The sequence below is a fragment of the Macaca mulatta genome, chromosome 1 (assembly GCF_049350105.2).
Source record: "Macaca mulatta isolate MMU2019108-1 chromosome 1, T2T-MMU8v2.0, whole genome shotgun sequence".
In the NCBI taxonomy this organism is placed as follows: Eukaryota; Metazoa; Chordata; class Mammalia; order Primates; family Cercopithecidae; genus Macaca; species Macaca mulatta.
Window position 1 is genome coordinate 215,007,270 of NC_133406.1, and position 22,059 is coordinate 215,029,328.

Consider the following 22,059-nt stretch of genomic DNA (forward strand, 5'->3'; position numbering starts at 1 on the left):
GACAGCAAGCAAAGGGCCCTGGAGTATGCCTTTCAAGTGCAAACCAACCAGTCAAGAGCCCACACCCCATGCCACCTCCTCTATTGGGCTCTCACACTCAGGGCAACGATTCTCCTGCCCTCATCACCCCAGAGCCAGGTACCAGACTACTAGGGGTATCCCCTATCCCCTGAGCTGACAGTATTCAAACTAGAAAATGCTAAGCCTGCTTACCCTGCCTTGCCCGTTCCTTTCCAAGGAACCTAGACAGAGTGGGGAAGGGGTTTGGCTTCAGCTCACCCCCACTAAAGCATTCTTTCATACATTTGCTGATCATAAAACCTACACCGTTACCTCGCTGACACCATACCCACTAACCCTGAGGCTTTGTTTGGCCAAACAAAGAAAATCACCATTCTATATTGTTCTGTGCACTCATAATGTGTAACCATGCCTTTTACTTAAAGAAATCCAGGAACTGGCCTTAGGAGATCCAATGGTTGTGGAATATCTGATTTACAGGCTTGTTGCTGCTGGCCAGACCACCACCAGGTGGCCCATTACTCAAGAAAACCATCCAACCAGATGTGCTGACCTGCATCTCCTACCTCTCACACGTGTTGCCCAGCCCAGCCTGCATAACCTACCCACCATCGATTTCCATGCTTTGCCTAATAAAAAATCCCAGCCAGTTCTTTTCAGGGAGTCAGTCAGGGAATTCTCTCGGTCTCTTGTGCTGCCTCCCTTATGCCAAGGCATAAGCTCCAATGAAGCCTTGTCTGGTTAAACTCTTTTGGCCTCATGTCAATTTCTATTGCATTGGCAGCCCAAGAACCTGTGGTTGGTATCAAAACCACACTAAAGGCTCTTGCCCACCCGTTTTCCCCTCTGCCACCTGACAGACCCTGGTGTTTCCTCGTGTGTCTCCCATGGCATAGCATGGCCCCTTTGGGATCTGTGAGTGTAACAAACTTCCTCTTCTTCTTCTTTTTTTTTTTTGAGACACTCTTTTTCTTTCTTTCTTTCTTTCTTTTTCGTTTTTTTTTTTTTGTTGTTGTTGTTGAGACAGAGTCTCGCTCTGTCTCACCCAGGCTGGAGTGCAGTGGCGTGATCTCGACTCACTGCAACCTCCGCCTCCGGGGTTCAAGTGATTTTCCTTCCTCAGCCTCCCGAGTAGCTAGGATTACAGGCACCCACCACCATGCCCAGCTAATTTTTGTATTTTTAGTAGAGATGGAGTTTCATCATGTTGGCCAGGATGGTCTCTATCTCTTGACCTCATGATCCGCCCACCTCGGCCTCCCAAAGTGCTGGGATTATAGGCACGAGCCTATAATCTCTTCAATGGCAGTAATCTTGTGATATGCTGGCCTCACCATAAGCCAGTCCCTGATGGCTTCCATCATACTTAGAATAAAATCCAGACTTCTTTCCATGACCTAGAAGGCCCACCAAGCACTGGCCCCTCCCTGCCCTCCAGGCCCTTGCCTCTGCCTCTCTTCCTCGGGGCTCCAGCCTCACTGCCTTCTTGCTGCCCTCACACGCAGTGGAGCCTTGGGGGCCTTCCTCTGCTATTCCCTCTGCCTGGAACGTCTTCGCTCAGAGCTCAGCTGGGGTGGCTCCTTTCCCATGTCCAGGGCTCAGTTTACAGTCACCTTCTCAGCCAGGCCTTCCATGAACACTCACCGTCAAGCAACAATAACAGCCAACACTTCCTGGAGGTTTTCCATAGGCCAGGCACTATTTTATGTACTTTCTGTTTACTATTCACTCTTTGAATCCTCACAACCCTCTAAGGTAGATATTGTTACACTTTCTATTTTGCAGACGAGGAAACTGAGGCTCAGAGAGGTTAAACAACATGACCAAAGTGTCACAGCTAACAGGCAGGAAAGCCGGGACTCAAACCCGGCGGCCTGTTTCCAGAGTCCACGCTTGGAACCACGGAGCTGTATTTCTCAACACAGAGTAAGCACACAATAAATACTAGCACATTGTTGTTTTATCAGAGACCATGTTTTACCCACCAATTTTCTTTCTCTTCTTTAAAAAAATAATATCTTGGCCAGGCGCGATGGCTCATGCCTGTAATCCCAGCACTTTGGGAGGCCGAGGCGGGCAGATCACAAGGTCAGGAGATCGAGACCATCCTGGCTAACATGGTGAAACCTCGTCTCTACTAAGAATACAAAAATTAGCCGGGCGTGGTGGCGGGCGCCTGTAGTCTCAGCTGCTCGGGAGGCTGAGGCAGGAGAATAGTGTGAACCCGGGAGGCAGAGCTTGCAGTGAGCTGAGATCACACCACTGTACTCTAGCCTGGGTGACAGAGCAAGACTCCGTATTAAAAAATATATATATGTGTGTGTGTGTGTGTGTGTGTGTGTATATCTTGACTGTAGGACCCTAAGGGCAGTAGCCTGATGACTTTTTATTTATTTATTTATTTTGAGATGGAGTTTCACTCTTGTCGCCCAGGCTGGGGTGCAGTGGCATGATTTTGGCTCACTGCAACTTCTCCTTCCTGGGTTCAAGTGATTCTCCTGCCTCAGCCTCCCAAGTAGCTGGGATTACAGGTATGCACCACGACACTCATCTAATTTTGTATTTTTAGTAGAGACAGGGTTTCACCATGTTGGCCAGGCTGGTCTCGAACTCCTGACCTCAGGTGATCCACCCGCCTTGGCCTCCCAAACTGCTGGGATTACAGGTGTAAGTCACCACCTGTGGCCGACATTATTTTTTATTTTATTTTATTTTTATTATTATTATTTGGAGACAGAATCTCACTCTGTTGTCCAGGCTGGAGTGCAGTGGCACAATCTTGGCTCACTGCAACCTCTGCCTCCTAGGTTCAAGCAATTCTCGTACCTTAGCCTCCCGAGTAGCGGGGACTACAGGCGCTCGCCAACACGCCCAGCTAATTTTTGTATTTTTAGTAGAGATGGTGTTTTGCAATGTTGGTCAGGGTGGTCTTGAACTCCTGACCTCAGGTGATCCACTTGCCTTGGCCTCCCAAAGTGCTGGGATTACAGGCATGAGCCACCGCTCTCAGCTCCATTATTATTATTATTATTATTATTATTTTTGAGACGGAGTCTCGCTCTGTCGCCCAGCCCAGGCTGGAGTGCAGTGGCGCGATCTCGGCTCACTGCAAGCTCCGCCTCCCGGGTTCACGCCATTCTCCTGCCTCAGCCTCCCGAGTAGCTGGGACTACAGGCGCCCACAACCGCGCCCGGCTAATTTTTTGTAATTTTTAGTAGAGACGGGGTTTCACCGTGGTCTCGATCTCCTGACCTTGTGATCCGCCCGCCTCGGCATTATTTTTTAATGTAGAGGCTGGGTCTCACTCTGGTGCCCAGGCTGGGGTACCATAGCCATTCATAGTTGTGATCGTAGCTCACTCATCCTTGACCTCCTGGGCTGAAGCGATCCTCCCGCCTCAGCCTCCTGAATAGCCAGGATTAGAGGCACAGGCTGCCACCCTCTCCCCAGTGTTCTTTCATTGAGTTTGAATCCCTTCACACAAGTCATTCACTGTCCAGTTTGTCCCACCTGCTCCCTATTGTCTTAGGCCAATTTAACTGACTTGGTTGAACCTTGAGGGCATTTATGCCTCTTACTCAGCCCCTCATTCTTTTGTTGTTGTTGTTGTTGTTGTTGTTTTTGAGGCAGACTTTTGCTCTGTCACCATGGCTGGAGTACAATGGAGCAATCCTGGCTCACTGCAGCCTCTACCTCCTGGGCTCAAGCGATCCTCCCACCTCAGCTTCTCGAGTAGCTGGGACTACAGACACGCACCACCACACGTGGCTAATTTTTTTTTTTTTTTTTTTTTTTTTTTTCAGTTTTGTAGAGCCGGGCTTGGCGGCTCACGCCTATAATCCCAGCACTTGGGAGGCTGAGGTGGGCAGATCACTTGAGGTCAGAAGTTTGAGACCAGCTTGGCCAACATGGTGAAACCCTGTCTCCACTAAAAATACAAAAATTATCCAGCTGTGGTGTGGTGGTGCATGCCCGTAGTCCCAGTTACTCAAGAGACTGAGGCAGGAGAATCACTTGAACCCAGGAGGACATTGCACTCCAGCCTGAACAACAGAGTGAGACTCTGTTTAAAAAAATATATTTCTGTAGAGACATGGTGTCACCATGTTACCTGGGCTGGCCCCTCATCTTTTAACCAATACCCACCGTGCCAGGTGCTGTGCTAGGCCCACAGAAATGAATAAGAAGGTACCCTCGCCCTCCAGGAGCCCACGGTCACATGCGGAGGCAGACCTGCACCCTGGCCACTTCATTGCAGGGTTATGTGTGCTGTCCTGGGGATGCCAACAAGTGTTAGAGAAGCACCTGGGAGTACAGAGCAATCAGCCAAGGAGGACATCCCAGAGAAAGTGACATCTCTACTGGGTTTGAAGGACGAGACAGGAAGCAGACAGGAGAAGGGCAGCATAAACAAATGCACGAAAGGGGTTGAGCGCTCGGGTGTCTAGGGACTGGCTGATTACGTCGGGTGTGAAATGTGTCTAGGAACAAGCCAGTCACATTGGGTGTGAAATGCATGGAGGTGGCTGAGTGCATGCATGTCAAGGGACCAGCTGATCATGTTGGGTGTGAAATGCGTGGAGGTGGCTGAGCACACGTGTGTCGAGGGACCGGCTGGTCACGTTGGATGTGAAGGGGGTGTGAATCTGCCTGGCTGAGGGAAATTGATCCAGATCTTGAATGGCTTCTGTAAGGCCTGCAACGTCTGTTGTAGAGGCTGCAAGCAATCCCAGAGGGATTTTATTTTATCTTATCTTATTTTGCCTGGCCTCAGTTCATTCTTTTTTTTTTTTTTTTTGAGATGGAGTCTCACTCCAGGCTGGAGTGCAATGGCACGATCTCGGCTCACTGCAACCTCCACCTCCTGTGTTTAAGCGATTCTCCTGCCTCAGCCTCCCGAGTAGCTGGGATTACAGGTAGGTGCCAACATGCCCGCCTAATTTTTTTGTATTTTTAGTAGAGATGGGGTTTCAGCACGTTGGCCAGGCTGGTCTCCAACTCCTGACCTCAGGTGATCTACCCACCTCAGCCTCCCAAAGTGCTGGGATTACAGGCATGAGCCACTGCACCCGGCCCTCAGTCAGTTCTTAGAACACACTCCATCACCTGGTTCCCAGAACTCAGACTGCACAATGGTGACTTCATCACTGGTCAGGGCTCACAGTTATTGCAGCAAAGGCCTCTCTATACCTCTCTCCCCTCCAGCCTCGCCAGCTGCCCCTCGCCCCTCCTGCCCTCATCCCGGGTCCCTGACCCCACTTTACCTGCCATGTTTGTATAATTTTCTCAGGCTCCCAGCAGGCATTGCCACCTACAATGGGATCTGATCATGGAAGGAAAACAATCCCCTGGGGACCTAAGAATGCCCTACCCTACTACACATGCTGCACCCCATCTGTTGCCAGCCTTTCTGCCCTGCCCCTGTACCCAAAACCAGTGCTATGTCAGGCTAAGCAGTCTCCCTAGAAATTTTAAGCAGAGATTAGCACTATATTACTAGCAAGGTTTCCACCCCCACTCCCATTCTAACCCCATCCAATTTCTCCAAAGCTACTGAGAACTTGGCACTCACCAAATCAGCTTATGTTCTGCAGGCTGGCAAGCCTTTACTAGGCATTTGATAGGCTTGATGATAACAAGGCTGGGGGCCAGGAAGAGAACAGTAAGAGCAGGAATTCAGGCCTGCCTTGGCCTCTAGGCATCCCCGAACTGGCCCAGTTTCCAAGAATCATTTTTGATGAGAGATTCTCGGAAGCAGGATGCTGTTGAGGCCAAGTAAACTCCCAAAGGCCTGGAAGGAACCAGAAAGCAGAAAGGGTAATGCTTCCCCCTCCCATGTGGGGGTGAGCAGGATGACCAGCTCCTTTCCTTGCAGGAAGCCCCCTCAACCTGGCTTCCTTCTGGGCTCCGTAGTCCCTTTTCCTCCCAGCCAGGGCTCTGGCAGCTGCCTTGGCAGATGCCCCCCATCTTTACACTTAGGCTTGGCAGACAGGGAATGTGACAGCAGCCTCAGAGAACCCAGTTTCCGTCCCTTCCCTCCAGCCAGGCATCAAGGTATGGTAGCAGAACAGGGAAATCCGAGTTCAATCCTGGTTTTGCCAGCCATTAACTGTAAGACCTTGGGTAAGTCACCTGGCCTCTGTGTACCTTGGTTTCCAAACCTGCAAACTGGGGGTGGAGCTACTGACCTCTCAGAATCATTGTGCCAGCTGAATGAGCTCAGGTGTGCCGAGCGCTTGGCACAAACACGTTCCTTCCCAGGGCTGGACACTGGCGTTTGGCATTCTTTGGGTGGAGTGGGGCCAGGGTGGTTATTGTCTGGACCACACAGAGTCAACCCATATTTTGGCAGAGAAGACAGCACTTGCAAAGGTATGCAGGGGTGACAGGCCATGGCAGGGTTGGAGAACGTTATGTTCCCAAGCAGTTTGCTGTCCCTGGAGCAAGGGGTGACCAAGAATGAGGAGGTGGGAGATAAGTCAAAAAAGATAGGCCGGGCGCGGTGGCTCAAGCCTGTAATCCCAGCACTTTGGGAGGCCGAGGCGGGCGGATCACAAGGTCAGGAGATCGAGACCGCAGTGAAACCCCGTCTCTACTAAAAATACAAAAAATTAGCCGGGCGCGGTGGCGGGCCCCTGTAGTCCCAGCTACTCAGGAGGCTGAGGCAGGAGAATGGCGGGAACCCGGGAGGCAGAGCTTGCAGTGAGCCGAGATCGCGCCACTGCACTCCAGCCTGGGCAACAGCGTGAGACTCCGTCTCAAAAAAAAAAAAAAAAAAAAAAAAGATAGCTAGGGTCAGGACATGAAGGGCTTGAGCCAGACTAAAAAGCTTAGCTCCACATGTACCCCTCAAACTTAAAAGTTGGAAAGAATGTAATCCCAGCACTGTGGGAGGCCGAGGCAGGTGGATCACAAGGTCAGGAGATCGAGACCATCCTGACGAACACGGTGAAACCCCGTCTCCACTAAAAATACAAAAAAATAGCCAGGCGTGGTGGCGGGCGCCTATAGTCCCAGCTACTTGGGAGGCTGAGGCAGGAGAATGGCGTGAACCCGGGAGGCGGAGCTTGCAGTAAGCCGAGATTGCACCACTGCATTCCAGCCTGGGCGACAGAGCGAGACTCCGTCTAAAAAAAAAAAAAAAAAAAAGGGAAAGAAAAAACTATATATATATATATATAAAAAAAATAAAAAATAAAAGGCTTAGGCTCCATCTCAGGCTTGCTGTCATGGGGTACGCAGTGAGGATTGTGGAATGTGATCCAGGCAGACCTAGCTGCAAATTTCAGTTCTGCCACTAGGTTGGGTGGCCTCAGGCAAGTCACTTAGTCTTAGCTTGAATTCTCCCATCAGCAGATCCTGAGACTCAGGAGGTGCTGGAACTAAATTGCGGAGGTAATTTCAGGAAGCAGAAGTGGGGCATGGAGAAAGTAAGACCGGGAAGAGAAAAGGTAATAAAGGGTGCGTAAATGTGTGGGTTGCTGCCAGGAGCACCCGGGCGCAGTTCTGCTGGAGACCCTCTGAGAGACAGTGTGAAATCATCCTATTTGATGGGGACATCGCATGAGCCCAGGAGTTTGAGGCTGCAGTGAGCTCTGTTTGTGCCACTGCACTCCAGCCTGGGCGACAGAGCCAGACCCTGTTTCTTAATTTAAAGGGAAGGAAAGGGAAGTGAGGGGAAGGGAAGGAAAGGGAGGGGAGGGGAAGGGGAGGAGAGAGGAGGGGAAGGGGAGAGGAGAGGAGGGGAAGGGGAGAGGAGAGGAGGGGAAGGGGAGAGGAGAGGAGAGGAAGGGGAGGGGAGAGGAGGGGAAGGGGAGGGGAGAGGAGGGGAAGGGGAGGGGAGAGGAGGGGAAGGGGAGGGGAGGGAAAAAAAGAGAGAAAGGAAGAAAGGAAGGGAGGGAGGGAAAGGAAGAAAGGAAGGGAGGGAGGGAGGGAGGGAAAGAAAGAAAAACTCTTCTATGTGAAGATGAGGAGGTTGGGCATTTAGGCACCAACTCTCTTGATGGTTGAAAGTTGCCCTTGGGGTACATAACACTGCCTATTCCTCCTGGTTCATAAATACCTAAGAAAGCTCTCAGGCAAGGAAGCCAAGAGAAGCAGGCTTTTGTATGGCAGAGCCCTGAGCATGCTAAAAACTACCACACTGGCAAGGGAACTCAGAGAAGGGATGAGGGGCTATGAGGCAGGTGTCAACACTGTCTGCTGTTACCTCTTTGAACCTCTGTTTTCTCGTCTGAAAAATGCAAAGGATATGACATACTTCATAGGAAGATTACATGTAAAGTATTTGAAAGTTACCTAATGACACGGCTGACGCATAGGAGATAATCAATAAATGGTAGGTATGCTTGGGCTCAGCTCAGACGCCAGCTCCTCAGAGAATCCTTCCCTCCCACCCTATTGAGAGTAGCTCACTCCCTTCATTCTCCATCAAAGCAGCATCCTATTTCCTGTGGAGCATTTAACATAGTATGTAATTATCTTGGTTATGTGTGTGGTTGGGGTTTTTTGTTTTTGTTTTAGAGACAAGGTCTCACTCTGTCACCCAGGCTGCAATGCAGTGTCGCAATCATAGCTCACTATAGCTTCAAACTCCTAGGCTCAAATTGTCCTTCCACTTCAGCCTTGTAGTAGTTAGGACTACAGGCACGCACTACCACACCCAGCTATTTTATTTTTTAATTTTTTATAAGACAGGGTCTCACTATGTTGCCCAGGCCAGTCTCAAACTCCAGGCCTCAAGTGATCCACCTGCCTCAGCTTCTCAAAGTGCTGGGATTCCAGGCATGAGCCACTGCGCTCCACCTGTGTGTGTTTGTTGAAATCTGTCTCTCTTCACTAGAATGAAAGCACCATGTGAGCGGGGAATTGATCCCTCTTATTCACTGCTTTATATGCAGCGCCACGCAAAATGCCTGGGACACACTAAGTGCTCAATACTTTTTTTTTTTTTTTTTTTGATAAAGGGTCTCACTCTGTTGCCCAGGCTGGAATGCAGTGATGCTACCTCGGCTCACTGCAACCTCCACCTCCCAGGTTCAAGCAATTCTCCTGCCTTAACCTCCCTAGTAGCTGGGATTACAGGTGCCCACCACCGTGCCTGGCTAATTTTTGTATTTTTAGTAGAGACGGGGTTTCGCCATGTTGGCCAGGCTGGCCTTGAAATCCTGACCTCAACCCATCTGCCTGCCTCGGCCCCCCAAAGTACTGGGATTACAGGCGTGAGCCACCGCACCCGGACTCAATATATATTTTTTGAATGGAAAAATGATTACAGTAGCAAAGGAAAGAAGGACAGTTCCTGTTGTTGACCTTTGTTAAGCAATTCTTGTTAACAAGATGTTAAAAAGGATTCATTTGAACTCCACCTGGTCCCAATGCTGATAAAGACAAGGTGTAGCTACATGCAGAACCAGACCTAAGTCAGTTTCTCCATCACTAGTGCATGGCCCACTGACGTGTAGGCTATAATGCAAGAAAGAGCTAAGAGTACTGGAGCAGTTTCCAGCTAAGGGCAAGGACATTTTGGGAACGCTTATTTGAAGACAGTGATTTGAAAAGAATAAAGCTATCGTATAATTTTGCCTCTTTGTCTCTTCCCACAGTCAGAGTTATTGAGAAACTAAAGTTTTAGCTCCAGAACCTCTTCTCAGGCCCTGGAAGAAGACCTAGCAATGTGTTCCCAGGTCATATGTTTTGCAAATTTTGAAAAATATGTTTTTAAATTGTCTGTCTGTCTTTTTTCTTTTCTTTTTTTTTTTTTAGACAGATCTCACTCTGTCACCCAAGCTGGAGTGCAGGGGCGCGATCTCAGGTCAGTACAGCCTCCACCTCCCTAGTAGCTGGAACTGCAGGCATACGCAGCTAATTTTTGTATTTTGAGTAGAGATGAGGTTTCATCATGTTGGTCAGTTTGGTTTCAAACTCCTAACCTCAGGTGATCCACCCACCTCGGCCTCCCAAAGTGCTGGGATTACAGGCATGAGCCACCGCACCCGGCCTACAATTCTTTTTCTTAAAGAGAGCCCCCCAGAACTGTATAAGTTTCAAGCCCCAAAACCTGGATCCATCTCGGCCCCTCCCAAGTTCAAGCTGCTTAAGTAACCAGTGATCCATGTTTAGCTCATTAACCCTTGCAACAATTCCATAATATAAATACTATTGTCATTCCAATTTACAGATGAGGAAACTGAGGCTTGGAGAATAGTCATTGCCCAAGTTCTCACAGTTAGTAAGTGGTAGAGCTGGGATTTAAATTCAGTAGCCTGTCTCCAGAGACCAGACCCTTAGTGCTTGATAACGGTGTCTATTTGCTTTCTTGTCCATTTTCCCACTAACTAGGAAGTCCCCAAGGACACAAAGGCAAATCATTTCTTTTTCTTTTTCTTTTTTTCTGAGTTGGAGTCCCATTCTGTCGCCAGGCTGGAGTGCACTGGCGAGATTTCGGCTCACTGCAATCTCTGCCTCCTGGGTTCAAGCGATTCTCCTGCCTTGGCCTCCTGAGTAGCTGAGATTACAGGTGCGCGCCACCACACCGAGCTAATTTTTGTATTTTTAGTAGAGATGGGGTTTCACCATGTTGTCCAGGATGGTCTCAATCTCCTGACCTCGTGATCTGCCCTCCTCGGCCTCCCAAAGTGCTGGGGTTACAGGCGTGAGCCACCGTACCCGACCAAGACAAATCGTTTCTACATGCCAAGCATGCAGCCCAGAAGAGACGTCACCATATGTTGGGATGTAAGAAAGAGGAAAGCAGCCCGCAAAGTCCAGGGGCCAGCCTAACACTCACAGCCAGGCCTTGGCCTTGTCCTGTTGAACATAAACAACTTCACAGACCATCAACAGCAGACAAGGCCACTCTGTGACTGTGATGGATCAAAACACAAACAGTCATCATGTCTGAACACAAACAAAAAATGGATATGTCCAAACCACAAAAAAGACCAACCATCCCCCTGTCTCTGCTAAAATGAGAGACTGCTGCTTCTTACCTATGACAGCTTCAGCCTTGGTCTAGCCTCCCCTCCTTCTAGATACATTTTATCCAGACCCCCAGTCATAGAATTACCCTTGCTCTTAACAGCATCCAATCCAAAGCCAAGCCCCGCTTCCTTAAACTCTCCCCAGATTATCTAACAAAAGCCCAAATTCTGTAAGTTCTTTCTTCCATCCTCCTACTGAGATGCACCCCCGTACCCATATTTCCCCACTGCCTGCATTCTCCCTTGCTGCAATGAGTAATTAATACAACTTGTTTAATTACAGGTGTGTTTCCAGGGGTCTTTGGAATGGCATCGACACAAGTATCACCTATCAGTGAGCATAAAATGTTATTGTCAAAGTTAAAAAATGTTGCTTCTCAAAACTAGTTGATGATAAGAGAAGGAAAGTAGTTGTTCCTTCTGGAGGATGGGTGGGGGTGATTGACTACAAACCGAGAAGCCGGCCCGGCGCAGTGGCTCAAGCCTGTAATCCCAGCACTTTGGGAGGCCGAGACGGGCGGATCACGAGGTCAGGAGATCGAGACCATCCTGGCTAACACAGTGAAACCCCGTCTCTACTAAAAATACAAAAACTTAGCCGGGCGAGGTGGCAGGCGCCTGTAGTCCCAGCTACTCGGGAGGCTGAGGCAGGAGAATGGCGTGAACCCGGGAGGCGGAGCTTGCAGTGAGCTGAGATCCGGCCACTGCACTCCAGCCTGGGTGACAGAGCGAGACTCCGTCTCAAAAAAAAAAAAACAAACAAACCGAGAAGCCAACCTTTTAGGATATTGGAAATGTTCTACATTTTGAAGTAAATGGTAGTTATAGCAAATGTTTTTAAGAAATTAAACTGTATATGTAAGATTAGTGCACATTACATACTCTACTGTATACCTATTCTACTTTTATTTTAGAAGTTTTGTCCACTGGCGGCGCATGGTGGCTCACATCTATAATCCCAGCACTTTGGAAGGCCAAGGTAGGCAGATCACTTGAGATCAGGAGTTCAAGATCAGCCTGACCAACATGGTGAAAACCCATCTCTACTCAAAATACAAAAATTAGTGGTCATGTGCCTGTAATCCCAGCTACTAGGGAGGCTGAGATAGGAGAACTGCTTGAACCCCGGAGGCAGAGGCTGCGGTGAGCCGTGATCCCACCACTGGACCACAGAGCGAGACTCTGTCCCTGCTCCCCCGCCAAAAAAAAAATAGGAAATCCAAAGTTGGTCACCCAAATACCAACTTGAAGCAATTTACCAGCAAAGTAAAGGCCAGAGTTGGGATGGTAGCTGACAGCAGATTTGAAGAGAACTTTGGGCTATTGGAGGATGAGATCTATGATGAAAATGCTGGAAAATCAAACATTTGCTTAAAAGGTAAAGGCATTTGGGTTGTTTATCCTAGAAAAGACCGGATTGGAAGGAAGTGTAGTTAAACTCAACCGTTTTATTTTGCAACAGGGAAGAGTCAGATTGTGTCCAAGGAGGATCTTCCTAACTGTGACAAAGGAGATAAAGGAGGTGGTGACATGCCCATCCCTGGGAAATTTTTAACTCAGCTGGACAGCAAATGGCTCCAGCATGGCCTGGTCTGGGAGTAGGAGACTGAAAGAAATGACCTCCAGCTGTCCCTCTCATGACCAGGACTTTTGGCTTGTCCTGAGTGTTCTGGCCAGCTGCACAGCACGGATTAAGGGGCCAAAGGGAGCCGCTCTCTGATCTGCATTAAGCTTTTCAGGTTCTGTGGCCTCTGCCATCAGCCACAGATTTAATGAGATCCGGGGCTTAATTACCGCAGTGCAGGCTGCCAACACTCTCTCCTGATGACTTTATCTTGGCTGCTGGAAGGATGGGGGTGACAACAGTGTGTTGGCAAGACAGGAGGGCCTAAAGCAGGGACTCTGGACCGTGGTGATTTGGGGGGATGTGGGCTGCAACAGTGAGTGGCGGGGGCGACTGCAGGACTCAGTACCTGACCTCAAAGAGCTCATAATATGTCAAGAGTTAAGACCTCTAATCCAGGACATACCCAAGGCAGTGTGAGTCAACTCACATGTGAGAGGCACACACAAATGTCGGCGGAAACTTTGGAGGCATGAACAAAGCTCCTAGAAGAGGGGGGCTGGAGGGTGGGGGGTGCCACGTGGGGGCATGCAAGTTGGGGAAGACCTTGAATGCCAGGCTAAGCAGTTGGGACTTCATTTCATAGGTAGTAGAGGGCCGTTGAACGTTTTTGAGCTGCCTGAACGATCCAAATTTCTTATAGAAGTTCACAGGACTCCTGAGGATGGGCTCTGCCTGACCCCCACTGCCCCAACCCCCACTGCCCCAAAAATAATCTCCTTCCATCCCTCACACTCAGCTGCAGCCAGCACTGAACTTAATGCCATACTCTGAAACGTTCTTCACAGTCTCTGTACTCCTGGCTACGTTCTTTCCTTATATCGGGTCTCAATGTTAACATTCCTCCCTCTAAGAAGCCTTGCAGACACCGCCCCTTTCCCCCAAGCCTGGCCAGAGGCCCCTTTTCAAGGCTCCCACGCTTGCTGTGTCTCCCCATGAGATCACGGCTCTGTGCTGTCATTATTCACTGGGCTGCATTCTCTGCTAGACTGTGATTCTGTTGAGGCTAGGGGCGGTATCTTGTCCATCAGTGTCGCTAAGAACCAGCAAAAGACAGTAATGTGGGGTGGTTGCGGCCCAACAGATCACTCGGGTTCCTCCCTTTTCTCGGGCAGGGAGTCTTTTGAGGACAATAGAAAATCACAGGTGTCAACAGGTGCAGGCTGGTAGGGAATGTCCCCTTAATTTGAACGATCAGTCTGTTATTCTTCCAGGAAACAAAGTGTGCAGAAGACACAAAACAAACGCCGACCTCCTCCCACCTCCTTGAGAATAAAGCGAAGCTGGGGCCATGTCTGGGCACGCCTGAGGACTATTTGAGGAGGGTGAGGCGGAGGGTTACGCACGGGACTACAAGTAAAACCCTCCGCTCCAGAGCAGAAATCGCGGCGGCTCCTCTTCAGGCCACCAGGGGGAGGAATCACACCGCATCCCGGGCCTTGGGCGGTTTCGCACGACCACGCGGAGCGGGGAGGTCGCGTAGAACTCTGGGAGTTGTAGTCTTAGGGTTGTAATGCGCAATCTCGTCCACTGCACATCGGGAGTTGTAGTTCTAGGTTGAGGAACGGAAGTGCTTCCAAGTGTCCATGTTGAGCCCTGGAAACTACAACGACCAAAGGGCCACGGGTTCCTGGGCCGTTTCTCATTTCCGTCGAGTTAAACGTCTGGGGCTGCTTCTGAGGAATCAGCTTGACTGGGTAAGTTTGATTGAAGAAAACACCCATATGTTAATTGAGCTCCCTGCAGACTTTCGTATTCTGGCCCGGTTTGGGGCCTCGGCGTCTCTCAATCGTAGGAATTGCATATTAATCTTCGTCCTTTACGTTTCCTATTCAGACACCTGTAGCCACCCACCCTCTTGACCCTGCTACGGTCGCCTCGCACTTTTAACGGCCAGCGCCCCTGGAATCCCCACTGAGCTCCTGTCCCAGGACCCAGCCCCCGCAGCCCCACCTTGGACCCCACAGCTCTACCCTAATTCCTCGGCCCTACCCTGACCCTGCAGCCTCACCTCCCTGAACCGTGGGCTTTTTTTTTTTTTTTTTTTTTTTTTTTTTTGAGACAGAGTCTCGCTGTGTAGCCCAGGCTGGAGTGCAGTGGCGCGATCTCGGCTCACTGCAAGCTCCGCCTCCCGGGTTCACGCCATTCTCCTGCCTCAGCCTCCCGAGTAGCTGGGGCTACAGGCGCCCGCCACTACGCCCGGCTAGTTTTTTGTAGTTTTAATAGAAACGGGGTTTCACCGTGTTAGCCAGGATGGTCTCGTTCTCCTGACCTCGTGATCCGCCAGCCTCGACCTCCCAGAGTGCTGGGATTACAGGCGTGAGCCACCGCGCTCGGCCTCCCCGGGCTTCTTTATGCTCCTCCACCCTTTGTGTACTTTACTTTTACTCTCAATTTTCTGTTTTTCACGGCGGCGGAAGAAGGGCCCTCATTCCTTCTTTCCGATCCGCGATTACCCTGGACTCGAAGTAAGCACACCCGGTTCTAGGCCAGCTCTGCCTCCTGCCCTCGGGACTCAGTTTCTTCCTCTCTAAAACGGAGATGACTGTTTCTCCGTCAGTCTCAGGTGAGGAGTGTTGAGGAGCCAACAAGCTAGTATGTGTGAAGATGCCTTGTAAACTGTAAGACCCTCACTAGAGACAGATTATTTTTATCACAATTATTAATGCTCTGAAACACTCTTATCAGGGCTCTTCTCTAGCTCTGCCACCTTGTTGCTCAAACCCATCCCTCGAGTGCTTGGTGTCTTCATTATCTACCAGCTAGATGATATTTCCTCACTTCCTCCAGAGACCAAAGGTCAGGCCAATGAGCTTTTAGTCTTCAGAGAGCTTTATCTGAAAGGAAGCACCAGAGAAGTGCTTATCTTGGACTGTATCTTGAAATATCCACTGATGAAAGGGTCACACAGCTGGCAGAGCAGCAGTCCTCTGTTCACCAGAAACAGGGCCCCAGCAGGAGAGGACAGCTGCAACCTAAGCCCCATCCATTCCCTCTGGGCTCTTCTGGGCCTGTTCAGTAGACACTGGCTTTGGTAGGGGTGTCTGAGGCCTGAAAAGGCTGCTGGGAAAGAATCTGTTTTGCCAAAAGGCTTAATCCAGGAAAAATGAGAGACCTTGACTAGGAAAGAGAGACATAGCATTGTTAATTAATTCCTAACATTTTATAAGCACTCAAAATGCACCAGGCCCTAGGCAATATTTTCACTTACGAAGTATCCATTTTACATATAAGGAACTTGAGAGGCCATGCAGTTAAAATAATTATAGTTGCCTCCTATGGTTATAGTACCTTCTATCCATTGAGTGCTTTACATGTATTATTTAATCCTCATCAACAATCTCATGAGCAGTTACTATTTCTCTTTTTTTTTTTTTTTTTTTGAGACGGAGTCTCGCTCTGTCGCCCAGGCTAGAGTGCAGTGGCGTGATCTCGGCTCACTGCAAGCTCCACCTCCCGGGTTCATGCCATTCTCCTGCTTCAGCCTCCCAAGTAGCTGGGACTACAGGCACCCACCACCACGCCCGGGTAATTTTTTGTATTTTTTTTAGTAGAGACAGGGTTCCACCACGTTAGCCAGGATGGTCTCGATCTCCTGACCTGGTGATCCGCCTGCCTTGGCCTCCCAAAGTGCTGGGATTACAGGTGTGAGCCACTGCACCCAACCCTTAGTTACTATTTCTTTTTGAGACAGGGCCTCGCTCTGTCACCTGGGCTGAAGTGCAGTGGCACAATCTTGGCTTACTGTGGCCTCCAGCTCCCAAGCCCCAACAATCCTCCTACCTCAGCCTCCTGAGTAACTGGGACTACAGTTGCATGCCACCACATCCAGCTAATTTTTTTCTTTTTTAAATTTTTTGTAGAGACAGGATTTTGCCATGTTGCCCAGGCTGGTCTTGAACTCCTGGGCTCAAGCAGTCCTTCCCACTTGATCTCCCAAAGTGCTGGGATTATAGGCATGAGCCACCGTGTCTGGCCGTAGTTATTATTTCTGTTGTGAGAATAAATTGTCAGAAGCTTAGAGTTTGAGGAACTTGTTCAAGATCACATAGCTAATAAGTGACAGGGGTAGAATTCAGAGTCATCAAAACCTATTTCCCCCATTATACCATATAGCCTTATTTTTAGATCAAAAACAAAGATTAAAGAAGACTTGAGATGGGTTTAAATCAAAGCCAAATGAAGGAACATTTGTTGAGTCCCAACTATGTGGGGAAAGCATGCAGATAAACAGTTTGGCCTAGAAAAGCATATAAAATCCAGTCTTTACTCCTGGAGTAGATCTGAAGAGGTGAGGCATAAGTGTGCCAAAAATTAAATAGTATTCATTGGATAAATTAATTATTGAGACCAGCGGTATGCAGGGCACTACATTAAGTCTAGTGATAGGAACATGCTTCTGGGTGGCCTTGGGGATTATACCAAGTGAAATCGTAGTCGTGAAAATGGTGGACCAGAACACAGTATACACTCAGTTAGCGCCTGCTGCATGCATACATGTCTGAATGAAAGAAAAATTCATCCAGAGACATTTCTAATCAAAGTCCAGACCAGAGGTTCTCAAACTTGGCTGATTAGAAACACCTGGGAAGCTTTTACGAACGAATTGATCCTCAGAAATAGGGGCCCCAGAATACACATTTTTTAAAGCTTCCCAGGTGATTGTGACAATAGGTTCAGGAACCTAAGATCTAGATTCTCCAGGGACCACTGTTGCAGGCAAGTCACTGATTGAAAACTGCTAGAATAGGTGTTAATCCAAGAGCTGCCCTAAGGTAGCCTAAGATTGGTTACCAGATAACAGATGTGGACAGTGATCAGCGATGAGAGGAGGAAAGGTTGGAAGGACATGGGAAAGCTTCACAGAGGACTAGAGATTTCACTGGGCCTCACTGGATGGAGAGGCTTCTGGACAGGCACCACCATGAACCATTTAGACAGTGAGCAAAAGAAGGTAGAGACACATAGACTGATTTCCTTGGAAAATTCCGTGACTTTTATTAAAAATGACTGGATGCTTTGTGTGAAAGTCTCTTTGGCAAAATTTGCAAGTCAGATTGGATTTTTCCATATCTCTATCCTATTTGGACATCAGTCAATGTGAGCCTAGGAAACAAAGATTCATTTGCATGTTAGCTTCACTCTGGCCAATTAGCTTCTGTAGTTTTTATTTCTAAACAATTTAGTTGATGATCCTCCCAGAAACTTTCCAGGAGCACAGAGAGTTCTGCTCTCTTCTGTTTTGGCCATTTCCAAGTCCCCTTATCCTGATTCCTGTCCCAAGTGCTGTTCTCTATGCAGGATGAGACAAAAATCTCTTCCCATAAGAAGCTTAAGGACTATTGTCCTGGTTCTCCAATCTTAAAAGCTGACTTATTGGCTCTTGACTCTCCAGATTCACTCTGGCCAAATCCTAGTGTTTCTACTTTTCACTTAACACGTTTCTTGGATGCTTCCTAAGAGTCAGGTACCACACCAGGTGCTTTGAATGCATTATTTCATTTTATTTCCATAGCAACCCTGTGAGGATAGATAGTGTTCCCATTGTACAGATGGGGAATCAAGCTTAGAATGATCAGATAACTTGCATAAGATAAGAAAGCTAGGCAGGGCTGGCACGGTGGCTCACTCCTGTAATCCCAGTCATTTTGGGAGGCTAAGGCGTAAGGATTCTCTTGAGCCCAAGAAGTTGAGACCAGCCTGGGCAACATGATGAAACTCCATCTCTACAAATAAATACAAAAATTAGCCGGTCGTGGTGGCAAGTGCCTATAGTCCCAGCCACCCAGGAGGCTGAGGTGGGAGGATCACTTGAGCTGGGAGGGTGAGGCCACAGTGAGCCACGCACTCCAGCCTGGGAGCCGGAGCAAGACCCTGTCTCAAAAAAAAAAAAAAAGTCTGGCAACATGGCGGGCGGAGAAGCTGGAGTGACTCTGGGGCAGCCGCATCTTTCGCGTCAGGATCTCACCACGTTGGATGTTACCAAGTTGACGCCACTTTCACACGAAGTTATCAGCAGACAAGCCACAATTAATATAGGTACAATTGGTCATGTAGCTCATGGGAAATCCACAGTCGTCAAAGCTATTTCTGGAGTTCACACCGTCAGGTTAAAAAATGAACTAGAAAGAAATATTACAATCAAGCTTGGATTGTAATATGCTAATACTAAGATTTATAAACTTGGTGACCCAAGTTGCCCTCGGCCAGGGTGTTATATATCTTGTGGGAGCAGTACACCTGATGAGTTTCCTACAGATATTGCAGGGACAAAAGGGAACTTCAAATCAGTCAGACATGTTTCCTTTGTTGACTGTCCTGGCCACGATTTTTTGATGGCTACTATGCTGAATGGTGCAGCAGTGATGGATGCAGCTTTTCTGTTGATAGCTGGTAATGACTCTTGTCCTCAGCCTCAGACGTCTGAACACCTGGCTGCTATAGAGATCATGAAACTGAAGCATATTTTGATTCTACAAAATAAAATTGATTTGGTAAAAGAAAGTCAGGCTAAAGAACAATACGAGCAGATCCTTGCATTTGTCTAAGGTACAGTAGCAGAGTTAGCTCCCATTATTCCAATTTTGGCTCAGCTGAAATACAATATTGAAGTTGTTTGTGAGTACATAGTAAAGAAAATTCCAGTATCCCCAAGAGACTTTACTTCAGAGCCCGGGCTTATTGTTATTAAATCTTTTGATGTCGACAAACCTGGCTGTGAAGTTGATGACCTTAATGGAGGTGTAGCTGGTGGTAGTATCCTAAAAGGAGTATTAACGGTGGACCAGGAGATAGAAGTAAGACCTGGTATTGTTTCCAAAGATAGTGAAGGAAAACTCATGTGTAAACCAATCTTTTCCAAAATTGTATCACTTTTTGCAGAGCATAATGATCTGTAATATGCTGCTCCAGGCAGTCTTACTGGAGTTGGAACAAAAATTGACCCCACTTTGTGCCGGGCTGACAGAATGGTGGGGCAAGTACTTGGTACAGTCAGAGCTTTACCTGAGATATTCACAGAATTGGAAATTTCCTATTTCCTGCTTAGACGGCTTCTAGGTGTATGCACTGAAGGAGACAAGAAAGCAGCAAAGGTTCAAAAGCTGTCTAAGAATGAAGTGCTCATGGTGAACATAGGATCCCTGTTGACAGGAGGGAGAGTTAGTGCTGTCAAGGCCGATTTGGGTAAAATTGTTTTGACCAATCCAGTGTGCACAGAGGTAGGAGAAAAAATTGCCCTTAGCCGAAGAGTTGAAAAACACTGGCGTTTAATTGGTTGGGGTCAGATAAGAGGAGTGACAATCAAGCCAACAGTAGATGATGACTGAAGAATACCGGTTAAATAATACATTTGGATGGAGTTGGAAGTTGGAATTTCTCTTAACAACCAAGGGTTTTATTTTCAAAGCAATATTGGGGAATTGATTTCACAGTTCGTTTCCTTAGTAGGTAACTGTAAGGTTATTCTCTCTTTTTTTTTTTTTTGGTTGTGAAAACTTAGGGACTACAATCAGTATAAAAATTGGCATAACGTTGGACTGAATCTACATTTTGGCAGAAGTTAAGCATTCCCACGTAATGTCAAAATTATACATAATGCAGTTTTGGTTTTTTTGTTTATTTTGTTTTGTTTTTGAGTCTGGCTCTGTCACCCAGGCTGGAGTGCAGTAGCGTGATCTGCAACCTCCACCTCCCGGGTTCAAGTGATTCTCCTGCCTCAGCCTCCCGAGTAGCTGAGATTACAGGTGTGCGCCACCACACCTAGCTAATTTTTGTATTATTAGTAGAGACAGGGTTTTGGCATGTTGGCCAGGCCAGTCTCTCCTGACCTCAGGGTGATCAGCCCACCTCGGCCTCACAAAGTGCTGGGATTACAGGCGTGAGCCACCTTGCCCAGCCCACATCATACAGTTTGAAATAAAACTTAGCCACAACTGCAGCCTTTGCTGTAGCACACACATATATCACTGAACCTGCTTGAAATAAAGTTTTTTTCTGATTTGTTTCATGATTTGTCTTTGAGTACCTCCAGGCTGAAGAACTGTTGTACCAGTAAAAACTTAAAGGCACAAATTCTCCTTGAAGACCTTCTCCCTTTTCTTTGGCCCCATATTTTATGTTGCCTGAAATCCAATAGTCTTCCTCCATTGGAAAATACTGTTATACCAAATAATTCTAGATGAGTAACAAAGATCTTTCTAGGCCTTCATTTTATGTTTTTTCTTAACTGTTAAGATTGTGGCATAGATTATAATATTACTAATTTTTGGATGTTTCGAAAGGTCAAGAAGTAAAAGATGTTAGAAAGCAAAAAAAAAAAAAAAAAAAGCTAGGCACCAAACGAGCTGGGCCTCCAATGTGGTTCTTTCAGATTATCTCTCATGGACATGACCTCATTTCCAGAGAAACAGAAATGCTAAAGAGAAACAACTTTTTAGCTTAGCACTTGAGGTACTGCTCCTCCCCAAATCTGGTCACAACTTTCTCTTCTCACCTTGCATTGTTTCTCACACAAGCTTCCTTCTTACCGTGCTTTTGCTCACTCTCTCCTGCTTGAAAGAGCCTTTCCCATCTTCCCCTGCTCTCTACTTCCAAGCTAAAGGAGCACTGTTTCTTCTCAGAACTCCTGTGGTCTTTTATCTGCCTCTCTTTTATGACAGTTGAACTTGCAGCTGGTTCATTGTCATGTGCGTGACATGTGTCTTGTGGCCCCAGCAGTAGGTCTTCCATGTGTAGACCTCAACAACAAGCGATGGGGAAAGGTCAGGGTCTGAGGCTAAGCAGAACTCATCCCCCTTCACTCTGGCTGAACAACCCACTGACACCAGGAGCTTAGTTTCTCTTTCAAAAGATTTGGGTTTGTTTTTTAAATTAGCTAAAGAGAAACAAAAAGAAGACGCTATCTGTAGTAGAAAGAAAATAATTTCTTGGCTGGGCGCGGTGGCTCAAGCCTGTAATCCCAGCACTTTGGGAGGCCGAGACGGGCGGATCACGAGGTCAGGAGTTCGAGACCATCCTGGCTAACACGGTGAAACCCCGTCTCTACTAAAAAATACAAAAAACTAGCCGGGCGAGGTGGCGGGCGCCTGTAGTCCCAGCTACTCGGGAGGCTGAGGCAGGAGAATGGCGTAAAAACCCGGGAGGCGGAGCTTGCAATGAGCTGAGATCTGGCCACTGCACTCCAGCCTGGGCGACACAGCGAGACTCCGTCTCAAAAAAAAAAAAAAAAAAAAAAGAAAATAATTTCTTACCTTTCAAAGTTAAATAGAATGATGTTAGGATTATTAAGACCAGACAAGTGGCAGCTGACAACCAGGAGACTGTGTGTTGTTACCATCGTTCTGCTTGTGACTCTGAGCAGCTCACTTAATCTCTCTGGACCTTGGTGTCTTCCCTGGTAAAGCACGTGTATGTACTGAGAGAAGGGGAAGA

The 22,059-nt window shown here is 47.9% G+C and overlaps 1 protein-coding gene, 1 non-coding gene and 1 pseudogene across 6 annotated transcripts in view; 2 read left to right on the top strand and 1 right to left on the bottom strand.

Annotated features, from left to right (window-relative positions):
- Positions 1-5,092: 5,092 nt before the first annotated feature.
- On the bottom strand, positions 5,093-5,175 carry LOC114675083 (small Cajal body-specific RNA 18). The gene has a single exon (XR_003726183.1).
- Positions 5,176-14,285: 9,110 nt separating this feature from the next.
- Positions 14,286-22,059, top strand: part of PAFAH2 (platelet activating factor acetylhydrolase 2) — a 41,321-nt gene continuing 33,547 nt past the window's right edge. For all 5 annotated transcript variants that reach the window (XM_028837763.2, XM_015131751.3, XM_028837774.2 and 2 more), the window contains exon 1: positions 14,286-14,324. The gene's annotated coding sequence lies outside the window, so the exon portion shown is untranslated. The remainder of the gene's footprint in view (positions 14,325-22,059) is intronic.
- LOC100426440 (eukaryotic translation initiation factor 2 subunit 3 pseudogene) lies at positions 18,526-20,079 on the top strand (annotated as a pseudogene).